This window comes from Carettochelys insculpta, chromosome 23, assembly GCF_033958435.1.
Source record: "Carettochelys insculpta isolate YL-2023 chromosome 23, ASM3395843v1, whole genome shotgun sequence".
Lineage (NCBI taxonomy): Eukaryota > Metazoa > Chordata > Testudines > Carettochelyidae > Carettochelys > Carettochelys insculpta.
In genome coordinates, this window is record NC_134159.1 from 6985859 (window position 1) to 7005746 (window position 19888).

The following is a 19888-nucleotide window of genomic DNA, read 5'->3' on the forward strand; positions in this document are numbered from 1 at the left end:
TGTCACACATACAGAATGGGAAAGGACTGCCTAGGAATGAGTACAGCAGAAAGGGATCTAGTGGACCACAAGCTAAATATGAGTCAACAGTGTGATGCTGTTGCAAAAAAAGCAAACACGATTCTAGGATGCATTAAACAGGTGTGTTGTGAACAAAACACAAGAAGTCATTCTCCCGCTCTACTCTGCGCTGGTTAGGCCTCAGCTGGAGTATTGTGTCCAGTTCTGGGCACCGCAGTTCAGGAAGGATGTGGAGAAATTAGAGGGTCCAGAGGAGAGCAACGAGAATGATCAAAGGTCTAGAGAACATGACCTATGAAGAAAGGCTGAAAGAATTGGGCTTGTTTAGTTTGGAAAAGAAGATTGAGGGAGGACATGATAGCAGTTTTCAGGTATCTAAAAAAGAGTGTCGTAAGGCAGAGGGAGGGAACTTGTTCTTCCTTGCCTCCGAGGATAGAACAAGAGGCAATGGACTGAAATTGCAGCAGGGGAGGTTCAGGTTGGACATTAGGAAAAAGTTCCTAACTGTCAGGGTGATCAAACACTGGAACGAATTGCGAAGGGAAGTGGTAGAATCTCCATCACTGGAGATATTTAAGAAGAGGTTAGATAGATGGCTTTCAGGGATGGTCTAGAAAGTGCTTGGTCCTGCCATGAAGGCAGGGGGCTGGACTCGATGGCCTCTCGAGGTCCCTTCCAGTCCTCCTCTTCTATGATTCAAGATGCAAAGATGGGGCAGCAATAGGAACAGCAATACTATTTTTTAAAATTAAATAGTGGTGTCAGGTCTGTGTGTATTTTTTTTTCTTTTATTAAAGACGTGCATCTTTAAACTATTACCCTCCATATTAAACAAGCATTGATTATGCAGAATTCTAACAACATACTATGAGAAACTTGGACGCATTGCTGGTGCATCAGTGAAACAGACAGGGCAGGACACTTTTATCTTGGCATCCCACGTCTTGATACCTGCCCTAAATTTTCTATTCCCTTAATATACAACTCCCTTTAACCAAAGGTGCATTTGCTATGTAATCCCAGGGCAAGCAATCCTCCTACCAACAGTAATACCACAGATATCATCACACCCAGCCCAGCAGATAAGCTAGGTTGGCAAACAGTTGTTTTCTTTATTTCTGCTCTTTTCAAAATGTAAGTGTTATGCAAAACCCACCACAAAATTTGGGAGACTTATTTTAAAACCATCTTCAAGCTCCTTAAGCCCCTCAGTTGATTTACCTTTACAACCCAATAGGCCTTTCTATGCTGCTCCCTTCCACAGCTCACTGTGGTCATCACAGAGCAGTCTGCAAAGCACAACAACAGAAACAAATATCTCTACCATACAGTGGATTCTGGGAGTTTGGCACTCAATCAAATCAGTTATCTGAACAGCACGGTCACAGCTTGCTAGCTCTTTTTCTAAAGAGATGCAGTCCAAAGAAATATTTAAGACAGTTTTTACAAATAAACATCATGGTTTCAGCAGCCCCACCCAGTGAACTGTACAGGTCTCTCTTAGGCTAGGAGTTTCTGCTTACCCTGCCATTTACCTGGACCTCCTGGTAGGAAGCAGACAGGGGTACAGGAAATGCACCTCATGGGAACAAACATTAAGGAAGTCAAAATGTAAGTTATATTTTGGGGAAAAAAGTTACATGTTGAAAATCCTCACTCTATTAATTTCACTGGAGCTGTATTTCTTGTGGTTTGACCTAAACAGGCAATATGGTGCCTCTAAATCAACAAATCTGGGTTCCATTAACTTAGCTATCGGCCAAATCATTCAACTTCTGTTGTGCTACCTGTAAGATGAACAAACTAAGTTCTTGTAAAATTCAAAAGGCTTGTCTACACTGCCACTTTATTGCACTGTAACTTTCTCACTCAGGAGCGTAGCAAGTTCCAGGGTTATAAAGCACCTGCGTAAACAGGCTCCAGCACAGTTTAATTCTCCCCTCATTGAAGTGCTTTATCTAGAGCACAGGGAAAGCTCCCAGGGTATGACCACAGTGCTGCATGAAAGCTGTCCCAGCTTTACTTTAACCTTAGAAGCGTAGAGAACCCTGAGAACCTTGGATGAAAACACAGTAAGTGCATACAGATATTATTACACAAAACCATCAAGAATGTGGGTACTTTTTCAATTCAAACACATTCCATACAATTTCACTAATTTGCTCTTTTTAATTAGATGGAGTAGCATCTTTTGTATTATATTGCACTTTTACAGTTCTAGCTGCAACTGGACCAGTTGCATGTGGCTCGTTTCAATATCATCCCCTTTTTATCTACAAGCTACATTTATGCTTCACAACGTTTTAATGCACTTACTATAATTTGTGATCTCTCAAACCTAGGTGTTTCCTACAGTGTTAATGATCTACCCACATAATTATAGCTCTTATTTGTTTACTGATTTGCCATTTAAAATAAGGTTTAAAAATACTTTTTGGCTACTCTCTCTCTTACCCTGTTATTTTAAGTTATATTTTTGTAAAATGCTGTTGGTACTCATGAAAAAAATCATCTGTGTAAGCTGCCAAGCATAATGTGTTTGGTTATACATTTAGGACTATCCTTGGATTTATGGGATCCCATGAAGTACTATTAAACTGGTGCCCTTATGCCCAATGTCAACTAGGGGTAAGGGTGGCAAAGAATTTTTAGAGATGTGAGTCTTTTAAATCTTCAATGCATGAATGAGTTTTTTATTTTTTAAACAAATTCTCAACTAAGGTCATATTGACTAATACAGAAAATTCAGAAACTAACAGTATATACCTGGGGTAGGGAAACACCTGTTAAATGGTTTCATTAGCACTTGAATGGCTCTTTCACAGGTTCAACGTTCTGCTAATAGGTCTGGAAAACTTTTTCACTTTTAAGTTAACTCTCTGGAGGAAGCAGAGAAACAGGACAGGGAGAAGAAACTGGGAGGTGGACATTAAGACCCAGTGGTGCAGCACATTTTCAGGCACCCTACACAACTGAATATGAGTAAAAGTGGTTATGTTCATGTTTGTAAAAGGCACTTGAAAACTGAAACTGTCCCCATTTTCAACACATAGGAAAGCACAGCAGGGAAAATAGAAGACTCTCAAAGTCACATAGGAAGCCTTTTGTAAGACTGTAATGGTAACTGGGGGGTGGGGGGACTGGAAGGGTGAGGACAAATAGCTGTTGAGATCCTTCCATTTATCTCAGCTTGCTGTCATGAGTTTTTCTAGCTTAAACACAACAGCACGGCAGGACATATGCTGTCCCTACTGCTTTTATACTTACAGTATAGTTTTAGATGAGGTTAATCATCACTGGATTTCATATACAAACGTCAACAACTATTTCCTCTTCCCATTGCTTTTTGATTCGGGGTGATGTGTAAATATGTGGTAGTTACATGGAAACCACTGTTTGCAAGAACCTCTAGCAACTACATTTAAACATAACAATGATCTATCAGGAAACAGGTAACACGTCCCAGGGCAGACAGATGATGGGTGAGTAAGCCCATGATGCCACATGACACCCAGAGACATAATGCACAGCACAAAGAAGTTGGCAGACACATAATACTGACTCACAGATGATAGGTCTGGAAGGTGAAAACAGAACACTCCTGTCCTGCTACAGACTCAAGTCTCTGCTGTATTCTATTGTTTCCAACTATAAAGTCCAATAAATTCTGTGGCTAAGGCTGGATGAGATACGTTATTACAAAGAGCCACTGTTTGTCCAAACAGCAATAGCCTTGAATAATTTATCTGGCACAGTTAACTTAGCATTAACCATGAAATCTGAAGCTTTACGTTCATGTAGGGCCATAACCGCACAACTATCTTTCTAACCTAGAGTTTAAATTCTCAGAGACTATTGCCTGTAGGGCCCTCCTTACCCTATCACTGCGGCAGGCAATAAAACAGCAATCCATGGTCAATGGGAGCTGCAAATCACCTGTACCTGTGGAGGCACAAGTAAATACAACAGCAGTAGCCCACGGGGGCTAACCCTGGGGAACCAAATTGGGTCCACAGGCTGATAGTTGTCCACCCTGCCCTTTCCACATTAAGATCTTTGGACTTCAGCTGCAAGGCTTCAGCCCTGAAGGGGATGGGTAGGTGCTCCTGGAGAACAGCTACCGCAAGTTGGAAAATATTTACTGGAGCTCCACTCTGGACATCAATGGCTGAAATGTAACCCTGCAAGTATGCCATTTTACTTGGAAAAAGATTGTTTCTTGCAACAGATTCAGGTTTCTATGCAGCCTCAATCTAGTCAGCTCCAACACTATTTCTGATTATGTTACTTTCAATCAATGATTTGAATGGCTCTAGAGAGGACTCTCCAAAACCCAGGATTCCATTCCAACAACTGCTGTGTGGCCTTAACCCCTGTCAGGTTCTCAATTTGTAATATGTGAAGAACTCATAGGGGGGTTTGACGTTTAACAAATATTTTAAGAACTTTGATTTCCATGTTTTAAAGTAACTAGCGGTAGCAAAAATATCATTCAATCCCATACAGTTCTCATTTTGGATGACTGATTTAAGATTTATTCAACTCTGTCCTGGTACTGTGCCACTGGCTTTAACAGAGTTTATAGTGGGAAGAGGCCTGTGGCTCTGCATGAGCTGTCAAAACAGGGAGACAAGGTGAATGAGGTAATATCTTTTACTGAGCCCAGGATATTAGACAGACAAGGCGAGTAAGCTAATATCTGTTATGGAACCAATTTTTTGTGGCAAGAGATAAGCTTTTGAGCTTACACAGAGCTCTTGTTGTCCAGCTCTGAAGAAAAGCTCTGTGTAAGTTTGAAGCTTGTCTCTTTCCAACAGCAAAATTTTGCTCCATAACAGGTATTACCTTGGTCACCTTGTCTCTCCAATATCTTAGGACCAACACAGCTACAACGCTTAAAAAAAAAAAATTAGCAAAAGCATGGTAAGGCCTCAAGGAGCAGGGACCAGACCTTCATTAGTCAAACCTTATTAAGCCTCATCAGAGACCTCTCAGAACCAGACCCAAATTATGCTCAGAAGTAAACACAAAAGTAAAAGACACAAGATACCCTTAGCAGAGAAAGCCTATTACTCGTGTGATCTCCCCTGAATTAACCCATGGTGGTGGACCTAAATGGAGACAGAAAGCAGTAATAAAAATTTAAAAAAAACCAAGACAAATGTATGTAAAGCTGCATCTCTAAGCACATTTTCTAAATCATTAAGGTTTGTCCTTAGTGAGAGTCTGGTCATTAATCTAGGAGTGAAGACCTCAGACTTCTAGGTCCCAGTTGTGCCAGACTGCCATGATCTGCTAAGGAAATTCACACATTCATCTTACAGGATATCTTCACCCCTCTGAAACAGAGAACAACTTCCTGGAGGAAGTGTGTGTGCATCAAGTACTTTGAGTTCCTCAGAAGAGGAGGCAGTACTGAAGTGCCAAGTATTAGATTACTAAGACTGTTTGCCGGCGCAATGGGTGGACCCTCCCTCAGGGAGGTTAGACTTCTGGATCCTGCCTCTTCTGTACAAAGCCTGGCCCTATAGCAAGAAGCTTGAGCTTGCCCTCTGCTCCCTTTCTGCAGCCAGAGAGGCCTCAGGCTGGACAGAACCCTGAGGGCCCCTCCCATGGATCACAGATTGCATCAGCTGCCCCAGCCCAGTGTCCTGTGGCAGTGGCTCTATTATACCTGCTGCCCATGACTATGTGACTAAAATAGCTTTTCAGTGACACAAATGTTATAACTAAAAGATGACAAATGAAGGTTATTTGTAATTGAAAAAGTTCTTCGAGATGGGTGGTCCTTAACTATATTTTGTATGTGGGCATGCTAGCTTCCCCCTGCCCTTGGGTCTCTAGAGATTTATGAGTCTTTTCATGACATATATTGTTGTTCTACTCATGCTCCAGACCAATGTTTCTCCAGTTCCTCCTCTTACTACAAATCTGATAGGACCAGAAGAGCAGCTGGAGGGCAGGTAACATAAATGTAGAGCTCACACATACCAAGAGGATTTCCAAAACCTCCATTCTCCTTCAAAAGCTAGTCCCTACGTGTCTTCCGCATGAGTGGCTAACAAGCAATATTCAGATCAGAGGAGGATGCAAGGATGCATGTAGTAAAGAGGCTTGACGTTCTGCACCCATGACTGCATAGGCAATGAAGGGATGAACTAGCAAATTACAGTACATGTTTTATGACAATATGAAGAGAGCCCCAGGAAACTGTTCTGCATATATCCAGGAATGATAACTCCTGTAAAACAAGCCTTAATTCTTGTGAAGTGTTCCCTTATCTCATCTTTGGGAGGGATGCGCACTAACTGGTAGTGCATAATGATGTGACCAGTTAGAGAATCTGTAAAGATATTGCTTCTCCCCATAACCTTTCTGCTGTAATGAGAGACAGTTTTGGCGATTTTTTGTGATTGGTTTTGGTTTTTTGCACATAGGATACCAGGACTTGCCTGATATCCAAGAATTTTTTTTTCCCTCTTGAAAGGGAGCAAGGTTTTACAAAGAAAACAGGTAAGTGGATAGGTTGACTCCATGGCTCCCAAATTATCTTAGGTAGGAGTTTAGAATGTAGGTGAAGGGAAAGCTTCTTGGAAAAAGGGTACCATTGGGATGTAAGTTTGACCACTGTCAGAAAGTTCATGATTATTCCCTCCATTAATCTAGGTTGTAGGACTAACAGCTGTCTCCTGGAAGAATGAAAGCACTGAATTACTGCAAGATGGTTCCACAGTGAACAAATGGAAAATTCAATGTCTTCTATGACAATCTAAAACGACTAGAATATCTGCAGACTCCAAAGATGGTGACTGTGCTATGCACAGGAATAAAAACATGTATATTTAGTTAAGTAACAACTCCCAGTTGAATCTTTCCTTCTGTAAGAAAGGATGACTTGGAGAACTTCCAAACAGCCTTCTAGACCTGATGTCCATGCAAAAACCAGGCAGTAGTGAAGTGGGTCTAGAGTGGGGTGTCTGATTTTGCCATCTTCCTGCATTATATAATCTGGGAAGCGTTAGCTCATGCTAGGAGAATAGGTGACATTCTCAGAAGTTCCAAGAACCAACACTGTTCAGGCCACTTGAATCCAAAAAGAAAGACTCAACTAATAGTGATCCTCACCTATCAAAAACCAAATAAGTTTCTTTGGGACAGAAGAATACCTGTTTTTCATATAGGTTTTTGCATGTTGAGAGCTGTGAACCCCATTCCATCCTATAAAGAAGGGGATTATCGAAGTTAGTGTAACTTTTCTGATTTTTGTTTTACTTTGGAATGAAGATGATGTTCCACTGCCCAGAATAGGGCTTTGCCTTCCTTCTTTTTTTGGAGACTAAATTGCAAGGGGAATAGAACCTTATCCCTGGATAATGAAGCATCTATTGCTTTTTGGAGAAGAGAGCCTTCTTGTGAGAGTGGTTCCTGAAGCACAACAGGGAAGGAGTTTTGTGGGGAAGAAGGTTGAGGGGTGGGGAATCAAAGCAATAATTGTGTGTGTGTTTTGTTTTTTTTTTGTTTTTTTTTTTTTTTAAAGAATCCACTTTTCTGTTGTGACAGAATCACAACTGTGGGCAAAAACTGATACATAAACCCGAAATATTGAGGGGAGGCACATATGTAGAAGATGTAAGTGGCTGGCATCAATACAGATAGATGATTCTTAAACAACGCACCAAAAGTAGCCTGTGTGGCGAGGGGATTTAAAGGATAAGATATTCTCGAGTACAACATAAGTGACCATATGTTGTTGGGGATTTCAAGTTGCTAGAACTGATAGTTTCAATACACTCTAAGGCATGATGGGTGGCTAGTCTTTCAATGGGTAGGTCAGGAATGCACAAGAGTCAGCTCCAGGGTTGCACGACACCAGTGGATGCTGATTGTTATGGTCAGGAGTCAGAGCCACTGACATAAGTGATGCATCCTCCTCCTTCTGTACTCTACACTCCTGCCTGGGGGTTACAAGCACTCTTGAGCCCTTAGGATCTGTGCACAAAAGCTCACCCAACCTGGACAGCACCAGGGAGGTATCTTCTCTTTGGAACAACGTGGACAGGAGCTGTGCTTGTACCATGAACCTGCTCTTTACTCTGCTGTGAAGCCCTGATGAAGGATCCTGGTGACTACTAGTTCTAGATTCCTCTTCCAAACTTGTGCTTTGAGGGGAACTGCTTGTCAGTTGAGCTTGATGTATGGAGGAGAGGGGTATCCCTCCAATTTAGGCCAGAGAGATCTCAGACTTGTTTGGAAGGTGTTTTCTTAACAGATGCCCACAGCCTTCACGTATTCACAGGGGAAAATGATCAGCATATACTGCATTTTGCATTGATATGCATTTCACCCAAACAGAGGTGGTGTCACTCAGTGAAGCAGCAAGGGTAAAAGACGATTCTTGAACCTTGGGACTCTGGGCATACAGACCCACACCAGTGTGGGGGTGGTGCCCTACATCAAGGTGTGCACATGGGAGTGCAAGAAGGACAAGTTATACTATAAAAATAACTCTGCTAATGTCGAAAATAGCTTTTGTATCTATTTACAGGCTAGAAGAAAGAAAAGCAACAGAAATTTGGACACAAAGGATTCCAACTAAGGGCTTGCAATGGTAAAAAGTAATTGGGAGAGGCATGGGCCTGCATCACCTCTTACAACCTCTGTCTGGACACACGGAGAGCAACAGTACTTGTGTGGACCAAAGGACACTACTTGTTAATAGTCTCCAGCCATTAATGCCACATATGCATATCCACACATGAAGTACACACAGCCACCAGAACCTGAGAAATCTATTCTTTTTAAAACAGAGATAGCTGGCATATCTGTAACACAATTGGAATGGAGCCTTTCATCCTTCACAGACTGGTTATGGAGTATTCGAGTGTATGAAGATACTACAGCAAAAAGTTTGGGTATGCTTGCCAAAGAAAAGTTCATATAATACCTGCCTTAGAAGGGACAGCAGTGTGTGTTGAAGTTCATTCCCATGATCCCACCTATCCAGAAGGAAATAAAACCCACAAGACAACAAGTTTGCTAAACAGTCTGTTCACATACCACAAGTATCTCTAGAGAATGGAGCAGGAGATTCCATTTGGTGAGAGGAAAACAAGGCTTAAAGGTCTTGGAGAACTGGGCCTCAGCCCCAGACTTAACTCTCACAATGCAGATTTTCTTTGACATGCAGGAAAAAAAAACTGGGCAGAGTTTCCAAAGTTCAGCTGGACCTCCGCCAAAAACCTGTAGTCCAGACAATAGGGTCCTGAACCACATTTACATTGAGCACATCCTTCACTAGGCATTTACACTTCCAGTAATTGAGGTATATAAAACAATGAAAAGGTGCCTACTCAGACCTGACCTTCCAGTTCATGAACATGAAATCTTTCCAAAACTCTTTGCAGGCCTCAGAAACTTGTTCCTGTCTTCAAATACAGCCTCATATAATGAGTCTCTCTATTTGAGGGGAACAATATAAGCTCCAGAGCCCGGTTCCATCTCTCACTCTCCCACTCCCAAAGAAATCCCCAAACAAAACAAGACAAGACTGGACATTCAGAACCTCACCCTCAACAAAGCTTTTGCGGGCCCATATGGGTGCACACTCCCCATTATTTTTTTGTTTTTTAAATGTGTTTTATGTTCATCGGTTGATAGTTCTAATATTTAAACATCACTCCTATATAACGTATGTCCTGTTAGGATGCGCTAGTTAGCCTCCCCCTTAACAGCTTTCCAAACAGATTGCATTAAAATCCCAGCTCCAAGGCTGAATCCAAAGAAACATACCTATGGTGGCTGGCAGGAGCTGATGCAGCTGTAGATACAGGTCTATTACAGCAGCCTCTGCTTTTCCAGCTACATCAGCAAAGAGAGAGGAGCTTGTCATTTTCGCTCAGACCACTGACATATTATGAATAGCAGTGGCAGGGAGAGAGGTTGGATAGAATCAGGATGACGAAATACTCTGTCCACAAAAGTGGCTCCTGCATTTTGCAGGTTCTCATTATTACTTGGATTTTAACACCATTTCAGCACTTCATGTGGAAGATTACTAGCAGGTGGAAAGGAGGAGGGATTTTTTCAATGAAACAAAATCTAATTTAGGTGGCAGAGGAGGAATAGGAGGAAAGGTGGCATCTTGTGGACTAGTCATCTGTGGCATCACCTTTTCCCAGCACACCAGAAACTCAGCTTGCTTAGAGGAATACAGAAACATCTCTGCTTTGACTGCATGCATTTATTCATACAGTCCTACCATATGGCCCTTTAGAAGGCTGACAAAACATGCCCTAACACACAAAATTACTTGAAGGTCCAGCAACTAGCGAATGTAGCTCACCAGTGTGGGGAGGCTGAAGACAACCACTGAGCTCAGCACTCTTCAACAAGTGCATCTGCTAATTAGTGGGGATCAGTTTTAAAGAAGTGATTACCAAAGAACTGATCAGAAACATTAAGTGAGCTGTCCTTCAGCACAGGAAACCTCACCTTAACAAGGTTTACCTGAGGAATTGATCTTTGCCCTGTGACTCTTAAGTGATGCATGGTAAATTGTTAGAGTGAGACACAAGGTGTGTCTACACTCGAAAGTAAATTTCACTAAAGTCCACTCAATATGGTACTCCTCCTTTCTTATACATCATGATTAGGCAGCTGTCAGAGACCTCTTCAGCATGAGTCAATCATATGCTGTGTAATGTGCTTCAGCCCTGTCCAGAAGCCAAAATACTGTTGACATTCAGCTGAATCAGAAATATGAAGCTTGCTTTTAAAAAGGTGCTACACAATTGTTAAATACAACATCTAATGAGCCATGTCAAATATTTTTCAGTAACAAATCTATCCCCTTTGCCCTGAATGCTTTGCAACTGCAAGCAATTTAAGCCATCTAATTAGCTTTCAGGGATTAAAGGGTTAAAAAGATAACAAGCAGCTTATTTGAATAGTGCAGAACTGGAAGAAGTCTCTCTCCTTGACTCAAACCCTTTATACATCCTCCTCTTCTCCTGCATCTGCCACCTACTCTCAAACACCTTTCAATATTTAATCCTGTCCACAATCCCAAATTTAATATCCTACATATGTAATATGCAAATTTATGAAGTAATGTGCATGTAATCAATGTGTATATAGAATAACATGCAGTTGAAGAGATGCTCTAGCCATTCCGCCTTAATAACTACCCCAAATCTCATGGCAGTAATCTCTTCTCCTCAGTTTACACAGTGGGTTTATTTTTAATACTCTAACACCCAGCTAGTGGCTCTAACCCAGCCAACGTGTTTGCCGCTCAGCTCTGTCCTCCCCAAGAGACCTGATATCTTTAAGAACCAGCATGACATTCTTGTTGCTATAGGAACGACAGTGGTGTAGTTCCCAAGATATTAGCAGTGAAATCCAGGTACCATACTTTCAATCTATGCAACTTCTGTTTTCCACTTTAACCACAGAGGAAGATATGTAGCCAAGCACAATTTAAAAAATTCTGTGAAAAGAGAAAATGTATTTTTACAATGATACAGTTAGGTGAACACTTCACTGCAAAATATATTTGACAAATGATGGAGATTTGGTGGAAAGCCATCATTTTAAAAATTCAAACCTAAGAAATTTAAGAGTCTGAATTGCTTTATTATTTGCAGTATTGAAGCTTAATGAGTCTGAATTGCTTTAGTATTTGAGGAGAGTGGGATGGGGCATGAATTAGATCAAAACAGACAACAGAGAAGAGGGAGACCAACCTTCCCCACACAGGTATTTATGGATGGAAAGCGTAGTTCCTTAAATCTTTCAGGACTTCTGAAGATGAACCCTGAGCCTTAGTTGCAAAATATTTCAGAGTGGTGAAAGAGGAACAATCTACTCTTTCAAAAATACTACACTAACAGCATAAATAATATAGCATCACAAGACTGTTACAAATACATTCAGTATTGTTACTGTACAATACTGGAGTCTTCTTTCCTCAGTGTAGATGGTGAGGGAGAGGGAGGAAGACAAAGCTAAACAGCTTAGTCTCCCAAAAGTCTGGTGCTTTCATAATGCCATTTTTGTTTCCCTGATAAGGGATGTCTCATATCATAGTTCCAGCACTTTCACTAATATTTCACTTCTCTACAGCACCTTTCAAGAATACATCATATATGAGTTATACCTCACAATACACCTGCAAAATAAGGAAGAATCATCATGCTGTACAGATGGGCAGACTGAGGCAGAGTGATGTTAAGAAACTTGCCCAAGGGTCAGAGCAGTTAGTGGTAGACAGGAGACCAGAAATGCTGTACAGTAACCAGTAATAGCCACATGTCCATGTTAAGGACTCTGCACTTCAAAATATGAGCCCTAATTACACCCAAGATTTTGATGAGGTGTCTACAAGTAGCCGCCTCCTCGATGACCCTTACCTCCTAAGGATCTGTCCAAAGGCTTGCTCGCTCCCCACACTTATGCCAGTTCAATACAGTGTCCTCCTATTTATTTTTCATGCAGTCTCATGTCCCATCACCACGCTTCTATGTACATCCCCTGTGGGGCCCACCCCCAGCACAAGATGAGATCTTGGAGAAAGGTCTCATGTCTGAGATCCTGGGCTTCTTTGCCCATCCCTCCAGCCTTCCCCTCTCCCTTTTAACCACCCCCAACTGACAAGCTGAATACCCTTGCTAATTTATTAGGACCACTTAATTACCCATTTATCTCCCAATTTGGGCCATGTGGGGGTGTCTGTCACAGTACACAGAGTGGTGACCCAGCCCTAGCATAGTCCTGCTCCAGAACAGAAATGAGAAATTCATCCCACCCACAGGTACCTTGATAAAATTCTTTGCTGTACACATGCACTTTTCTCACAGTACTTGGTGTACTGTACTTTGTGTACATGGTTACACGCTGAGTAGTAGCTCTGCTCGGTAGTAGTTCTTCAGAAAAGGACCTGGGAGTTGTAGTGGATGAGAAGCTGGACATGAGTCGACAGTGTGCCGTTGTAGCCAAGAAAGCTAATGGCATATTAGGTTGCATCAAGAGGAGTGTTGCCAGTAGAGCCAAAGAAGTGATTATTCCTCTTTATTCAGCTTTGGTGAGGCTGCATCTGGAGTAGTGTGTCCAATTCTGGGCCCCGAATTATAGGAAGGACATGGATACACTGGAGAGGGTCCAGCGGAAGGCGACCAAAATAATTAGAGGGCTAGAGCGTATGACTTATCAAGAAAGGTTGAAGGAATTGGGACTGTTTAGTCTGCAGAAGAGAAGACTAAGGAGGGACTTGATAACAGCCTTCAACTTACTGAAGGAAGTTTGCAAAGAGGCTGGAGAGAGGCTGTTCACAGTGGTCACGGATGGCAGAACATGGAACAATGGTCTCAAGTTGCGGTTGGGGAGGTCCAGGTTGAACATTAGGAAAAACTTTTTCACTAGGAGGGTGGTGAAGCATTGGAATGGTCTACCCAGGGAACTAGTGGAGTCTCCATCCCTGGAGGTGTTTAAGTCTCGCCTCGACAAAGCCCTGCTGGGGCTGATCTGATGGGTTTGGTCCTGCCAAGGGCAGGGTGCTGGACTCGATGGCTTTTTTAGGTCTCTTCCAGCTCTATTGTTCTATGACTTAGTGGGGGAAAATTACAAATAAGCAAGTCAGCATTGTCACCTCTATGATACTTGGTTTGACATTGGCTAGAGTAACAAGGTGGTGTGTCTCAGATTACTGGAACAGGTTCGTTTGATTGCAGAGAGAATCAAACTAAATCTGAAACTTGCACAATTTCCTGTCAAGAAAGCAGAAATCGCCTTTATACAGTGTGATGCCTCTCAGGGGAGCAGCAATCACAAATATCAAATGAGGTAATGGCCTAAGACTAGAATGGGAGTTTGTAAGTTTTATAAATTGTTTTTCGAAAGCAGAATAAGCTACAGATTTTGATCTGTTTTTCCCTTGGAACAGAAAAAACAAACTGCAGAAAATTCTCTGAGTCTATTCCTTCTGGGCTCTTTTTTAATACCTATGTTATGGGAATTTTAAGGTTTTCCTTGATTAAAAGTTAGAGATCACTAACTTCTATTTCTGACGGACCCTGTAATCCCCTAAAGCCTTTTGCCAACTATCAAGGTTGTAATTTAAACTTCAGGTTTTATTAATAGAGGCTCATTGGAGGTTTATGACTGGAACAGTTTTGCATTCAGCAGGGCATACAGTAAGCTCACTTTCTCTAAAGTACTGTCTTGCTGCTGAAAGTAGACATCACACAAGACTAGATATCCAATCTATACAGGGACTCCCAGCACATACAAAAGTAGCCTCACTCAAATGGGTCTTATTACAGGAGTAACCATGGAATGCAACAAAAGGAAGACCTCAGTAGTCTTGTTACAGGTGAATGTGTGGCAAAGCAGCTAGCTGTTCTAGGAGAGCATTTCATGGCTACAGATTGCTCCAAACCTGTCTAAAACAAACTGCAAAATGACAGACTGTATGACCTACTCATAAGATTGTGGACATCTCTTCTGCGGTTTCTATCTAGTGGAGCTGCAGGAATCCCTAATTAAGTTCCTCTGCCATCTAGAAACCTTAGTTTACAATGAACTGAAAATAAAGAACCTCCAAAAACTTTACATGAACTCTTACTTTACAGCTGACACAGACTCCCGATTTATTGCTGTGTCAAGAGCCATACATTTTAAGGCCAGAAGGCACCACTGTGATAATCCATCACAACTTGGTAAATTGTTCCAATGATTCATTATCCTCACTGTTAAAAATTTGCAACTTCTCATGCTTTATATTAGAGCACTGATCCATAACCATTCAAGATCATTTGTTTCCAGGTTGTCAGTAACTCAAGAATAGGTAGTAACAGAGAGCTAGCCGTGCTAGTCTATACACTATGAAAACAAAAAAGCAGTCCAGTAACACTTTGAAGACTAACAAAATAATTTATTAGGTGATGAGCCTTTGTGGGACAGACCCACTTCTTCACATCTTAGGCACACCAGAACAGACCCAATATTTAAGTCACAGAGAATCAAAAATAGTAATCAAGGTTGACAAATCAGAAAAATTATCATCAAGGTAAGCAAATCAGAAAGCAGAGGAGCAGAAGGATGTGGGCGGCAGCAGGGGGGAGTCAAGAATTAGATAAAGCGAAGTATGTAAAAGAGCCCCTATAATGAGCTAGAAAATTGTCATCCCGGTTCAAACCATGTGTTAATGTGTCAAATTTGAATATAAAAAAAAGTGTTCAGCAGCCTCTTTCCAAATGGCTGTGAAAATGCCTCTTCAGTATAACACAGACTTTCAGGTCATTAACAGAATGGCCCACTCCATTAAAGCGCTGGCTGACAGGTTTGCCAATCAGGAGTGTTTTTATGTCTGTTTTATGCCCATTAATTCTTTGTCTAAGAGTTTGAAATCTGTACAATATACAAAGCATGTGGGTATTGTTGGCACATGATGGCATATATGATGTTAGTTGAAGAACATGAAAATTCACTTTTGACAGAGTGTCCCACCTATTCCTTTTTTGTCCACTGTATCCTGCATAAAGAGTTTAGGTCAAGTGACTTAAAATATCCTAACCATGCAAATCTTCCTGCCAAATTACAGAAATATCAATGAAATCAAATATATGCTCAATGAGTTATTCAAATTCATCTTGTTTATTAACCAGACTCCTGTCATTGGTGCACAGGCAATTACGGAATTCCTTCTTTACGTGTCCCCTGCTGCCTTAATTTTGTTCTTCACATCTTGATTTTGTGCTCAATTGGGTGCCCATTGATTCCCCTTTTCATCCATTCCCTTAGTGTTAATGCCCTCCTGATGAGCTCTAGCCAGTCCGTTGTCCTAGTAAACCTGTTCCCTGTCTGCTGAGATGCAGGACGTTCAAGACATACAGCCTCTCGCCCCATAGGAAAACTAACATTCACAAAACTAATACCCTCTACCTTTATGCTACTTACGCAGCCAAATGTTCACATTTCAGAATCTTCTGTCTTCACTTGTGGCACAAGGAGGATTTAAGATCACTTGGACTTTCCACTCTTTGGCTATGTCTACACTACAGTGATCTGTCAACAGAAGTTACTGTTGGAAGATACCTTCCGTCAGAACTTCTGTCGACAAATCAGGGCCACACATGAAAGTGGAGGGCTCTGATGACAGATGGAAGCCGGACTGTCAAGTTGCTTTCTCTACAGAACAGACAACTGGAAATACAGCAGACAGGGCTGCCTGGTAACCTGGAAGCCCTGTCTATCAACAGAGGGCCCCCCTGGAGCACCCACAAAGCTTTTTTGTCAGATTCTGTCGAGAGGCAGAAGGCTGTTTACAAAAGTGCCGAGTTCTATCGACAGTATGTTGACAGAATGCATTTTTAGTGTGAATGCTCAGTAGACATAGCCTTACAGTATCCTTCTAAGTTTTCCCCATGTAATTTACAAGGTATCACCTGAAGCCAGTTCACCCCATTCTTGTTCATAGAGATTCCTCACCAGGTTCTTCTGCCTTCTTGGATGGGGCAAGATCTCTTCTTGGGCATGCTTGACTGACCAGCCATCCTCAAGTAGATGTTCGATTCTTTTTATAAAAGGGTTTTACCAAGAACTTCTTTCCCCTCTACCCTTTCTCACAACACATTACATTTCTGAATCCTTATAATTCTGTTTCTTCAAAGATTTTCTTGCTCTACAGGGTGAATTCCATTGCATGATATCAACTTACTGTTAAAAGGACTCACCTGAGGGGGGAAAATTTTGGGCCCCAGGATTAGAGTTGGATATTTCTGTGTTCCATCTGCACTGGCATTAGAATTGTATGGGAAATTGATCTAAATCTTTTGTTGTTAGCATAGTTACAAGTCTAAGGATGAACAAAATTAAGCCTTAGAATTCCATACTTATTCTCCCTGAATGTCTAATTCTAAGTGTGCTTTGTTTACAAACTCAAACAAGGAGGTTTTAACTGCCAGCTTAATATACTGCTTTTCTGAGGCGATGCATAGAGGGTGCACAGGGGGTCACGTGCATATACACACACACCCCCGTCAGGGCATGGGTGGAGCTGGCATGGGAATAGGACAGGCATTGGTGGGAAGTGGAGGGGGCACATGGCTGATGCCACCCCTGAAGTCCCTGGACTACTCACCTCTGGTGTTTTCCTTCCGCTTGACATTACCACTACTAAAATCCTGGAAGGAAATAGACCTCATCTGGCAATTTGTAGAGCATAAGGCAATCGAACAGAAAGCGTTTAACATATGTACCTATATTTGTTTTGCATGCAGTGCGGGCAACAAAAAAAGCACATGGGGTTGTCCTTGCTAGTTAAATAAATCTTGAACGCACCACACTACAGTCATGCTTGTTATAATCATGGCCATGGCTGACCACAGTCTGCTTAGTACTTCTTGATTTGAGAAGACAGAGTGTTTTAGGACCTTCATGAAAAGCAGAATACAAGTACAGTTTAATAGTTTGTCACACTGGATCGTACTGTACGCAATTTAGGTATTAGGTCATACAGTTACATCTCTGAGAGAACAAGGCAGAAGGGAGAAAGAAACAAGCATTTGTCTCAAACCTCTAGGAATTACACACCTATTGGCAAGTATGGCTCTCACAAATTCCAAGTATGGTAAATAATTTTTCTATGGCATGCTTAGTCTAAAGATGGAAACAGCTCTCTATAATGCTATTTTAGTCTACTTCTGGTTTTACTGCAACATCTAGAAAACTAAGATTTGCATGGGCTTTAAAAGATGGCTCCATATGCTCGGGAGAAGTTAGGCCATGGATTCCAACCTCTTCTGGTCTGTCTGCTGGGAGGTGACTGGAATCGTACAGGGCAATTCCAGTTAAAAGTTACCTTCTTTCTGTCCCATTGCTGGAAGAATATCCATTTAGCCACTAAATCTTTGTACGTGGGCTCAAAACTGTGCATGCATGCCTTTTCCTAAATAAACTTTGCTTGTGCTTAACACAGGTTCTGCAAAGGCTGAAAAAAACATGACAAGGAAGATCTCATGAAAGAGAAGTGGAAGAGAACAGAAGAAAAACTCCTTTAAGCAGTCTTGAAGAATAAATTACAATTTAAGTACCTCGCTGTATGTCTAGAATAGACTTTTTCAGCAAGAGATACTGCCATCTAGTGGAGAGGGAGCCTTTCTTGAGCAGTCAGATTTTAAATAACCCATTAGAGCTCTAAGGATTTGTATTAATTTATATCTGAAGCCTTCATAGTGACCTCTTTCTTTACCCAGCAACACTGAACATGACAACATGCGATAAAGATGTCTGATGTGACTTCTGGCAAATACATCACAACTGATATGATACGAGAAACAAAGGGCAACACTACGATAACATACATAAGTGTGATAGTTTATCTGGAGAAATTAATCCTGGGATGGTCAACATCTAGAAGACCAATACATTTTTCAACACCCATATCAATATACATTCCTCAAAGCTAAAAAGAGTTGGTTAGAACTCCTGAGTTACTGCAATTCCTACTCTCTGAACCACTCACTTGTACTTCAGTATGGAGGATGTCTCACTTCTCTCTGGCTAGTGGGCCATTACCTTTTTCTTCCTCCTTTCAAAAGGTGGAACTGGTCAGGGGGATCTAGTACTCGAACAAAGATAGAGCCTATTATTGAACCATTATATGCAATATACATTAATATAGCTCTGACATGAAACATGAGGACCATTTCACCAGTCTGGGCCCTCAAAACTAATAGTCAAATTTGTCTACTGCATAAGACGTACTGTTCAATAGGGTAGCCTAGCTCTCTTAATAAAGGTGTTGCCTCACAGAACTATAATATGGAATGCAATTAGACAAGATTTCCCATGCTGCTCGCTCAGCATTCAGCCTCATTGTGCTGGCTCCGAGCTACCTGAATCATCTAATAATGGACTCCCATATTGACGAATATTTCATTCCACCCACTTACGAGGACAGAATGGATGCTTATTGACTTCAGTTTATGTGAGAGCCTTCACTGCAGAGTGATCAACAGCTGCCTCCAGATATATTAAAACATCACAAAGCAACAGAAATAAGTTTGTAACCCACAGAATGAATTCCTACCTCCTTTCCATCTTCTTTTCTGCTAGGCAACAGTCATTTTGGAGAACAGAGAAAACTACTGAACCCCATATTCCTCTAACTACAAAATTACACAAAAACACTGTTCTGTTTAAGAACAAACTTCAACATTAGATGATTCATCTTCACCGTACCCCTTCTGAAGTATTTCCTATACCTATTTTTATATCAGAATCATAGAACACTAGAACTGGAAGGGACCTCAAGAGGTCATCGAATCCAATCCCCTGCCTTCAAGGCAGGACCAAGCACCATCTAGACCACCCCCAATAGATGTCTATATATCCTGCTCTTAAGTATCTCCAGTGATGGAGATTCCACAACCTCCCTTAGTAGTTTATTCCAGTGTTTAACCACCCTGACAGTTAGGAAGCTTTTGCTAACGTCCAACCTAAACCTCTCTTGCTGCAGTTAAGGCCCACTGCTCCTTGTCCTATCCTCCGAGGCCAATGGAGAACAATTTTTCTCCCTCCTCCTTGTAACTCTTTTAGGTACTTGAAAACTGCTATCATGATCCCTCTACATCTTCTCTTTTCTAAACTGAACAAGCCAGTTCTTTCAGTCTTCCGTCACAGCTCATGTTCGCTAGATCTTTAATAATTCTCGTTGCTTTTCTCTGGGCCTTCACCAATTTTTCCACATCTTTGTTGAAATGTGGTGCCTGGAAGTGGACACAATACTGCAATTGCAGCCTAATGAGCTCTGATGGAGTGGAAGAATGACTTCCCACGTTGTACCACATATTTGTATGTGCCACTGAAA

At 41.5% G+C, this 19888-nt stretch overlaps 1 protein-coding gene and 1 long non-coding RNA gene across 5 annotated transcripts in view; one reads left to right on the forward strand and one right to left on the reverse strand.

Annotated features, from left to right (window-relative positions):
- Positions 1 to 8675, forward strand: part of LOC142001099 (uncharacterized) — a 45020-nt gene extending 36345 nt beyond the window's left edge. The window contains exon 3 of the long non-coding RNA XR_012642395.1: positions 8567 to 8675. This is a non-coding gene — a long non-coding RNA (uncharacterized LOC142001099). The remainder of the gene's footprint in view (positions 1 to 8566) is intronic.
- The window catches only part of CTNNBIP1 (catenin beta interacting protein 1), a 59838-nt gene that overhangs the window by 8525 nt on the left and 31425 nt on the right, over positions 1 to 19888 (reverse strand). The window lies entirely within an intron of this gene.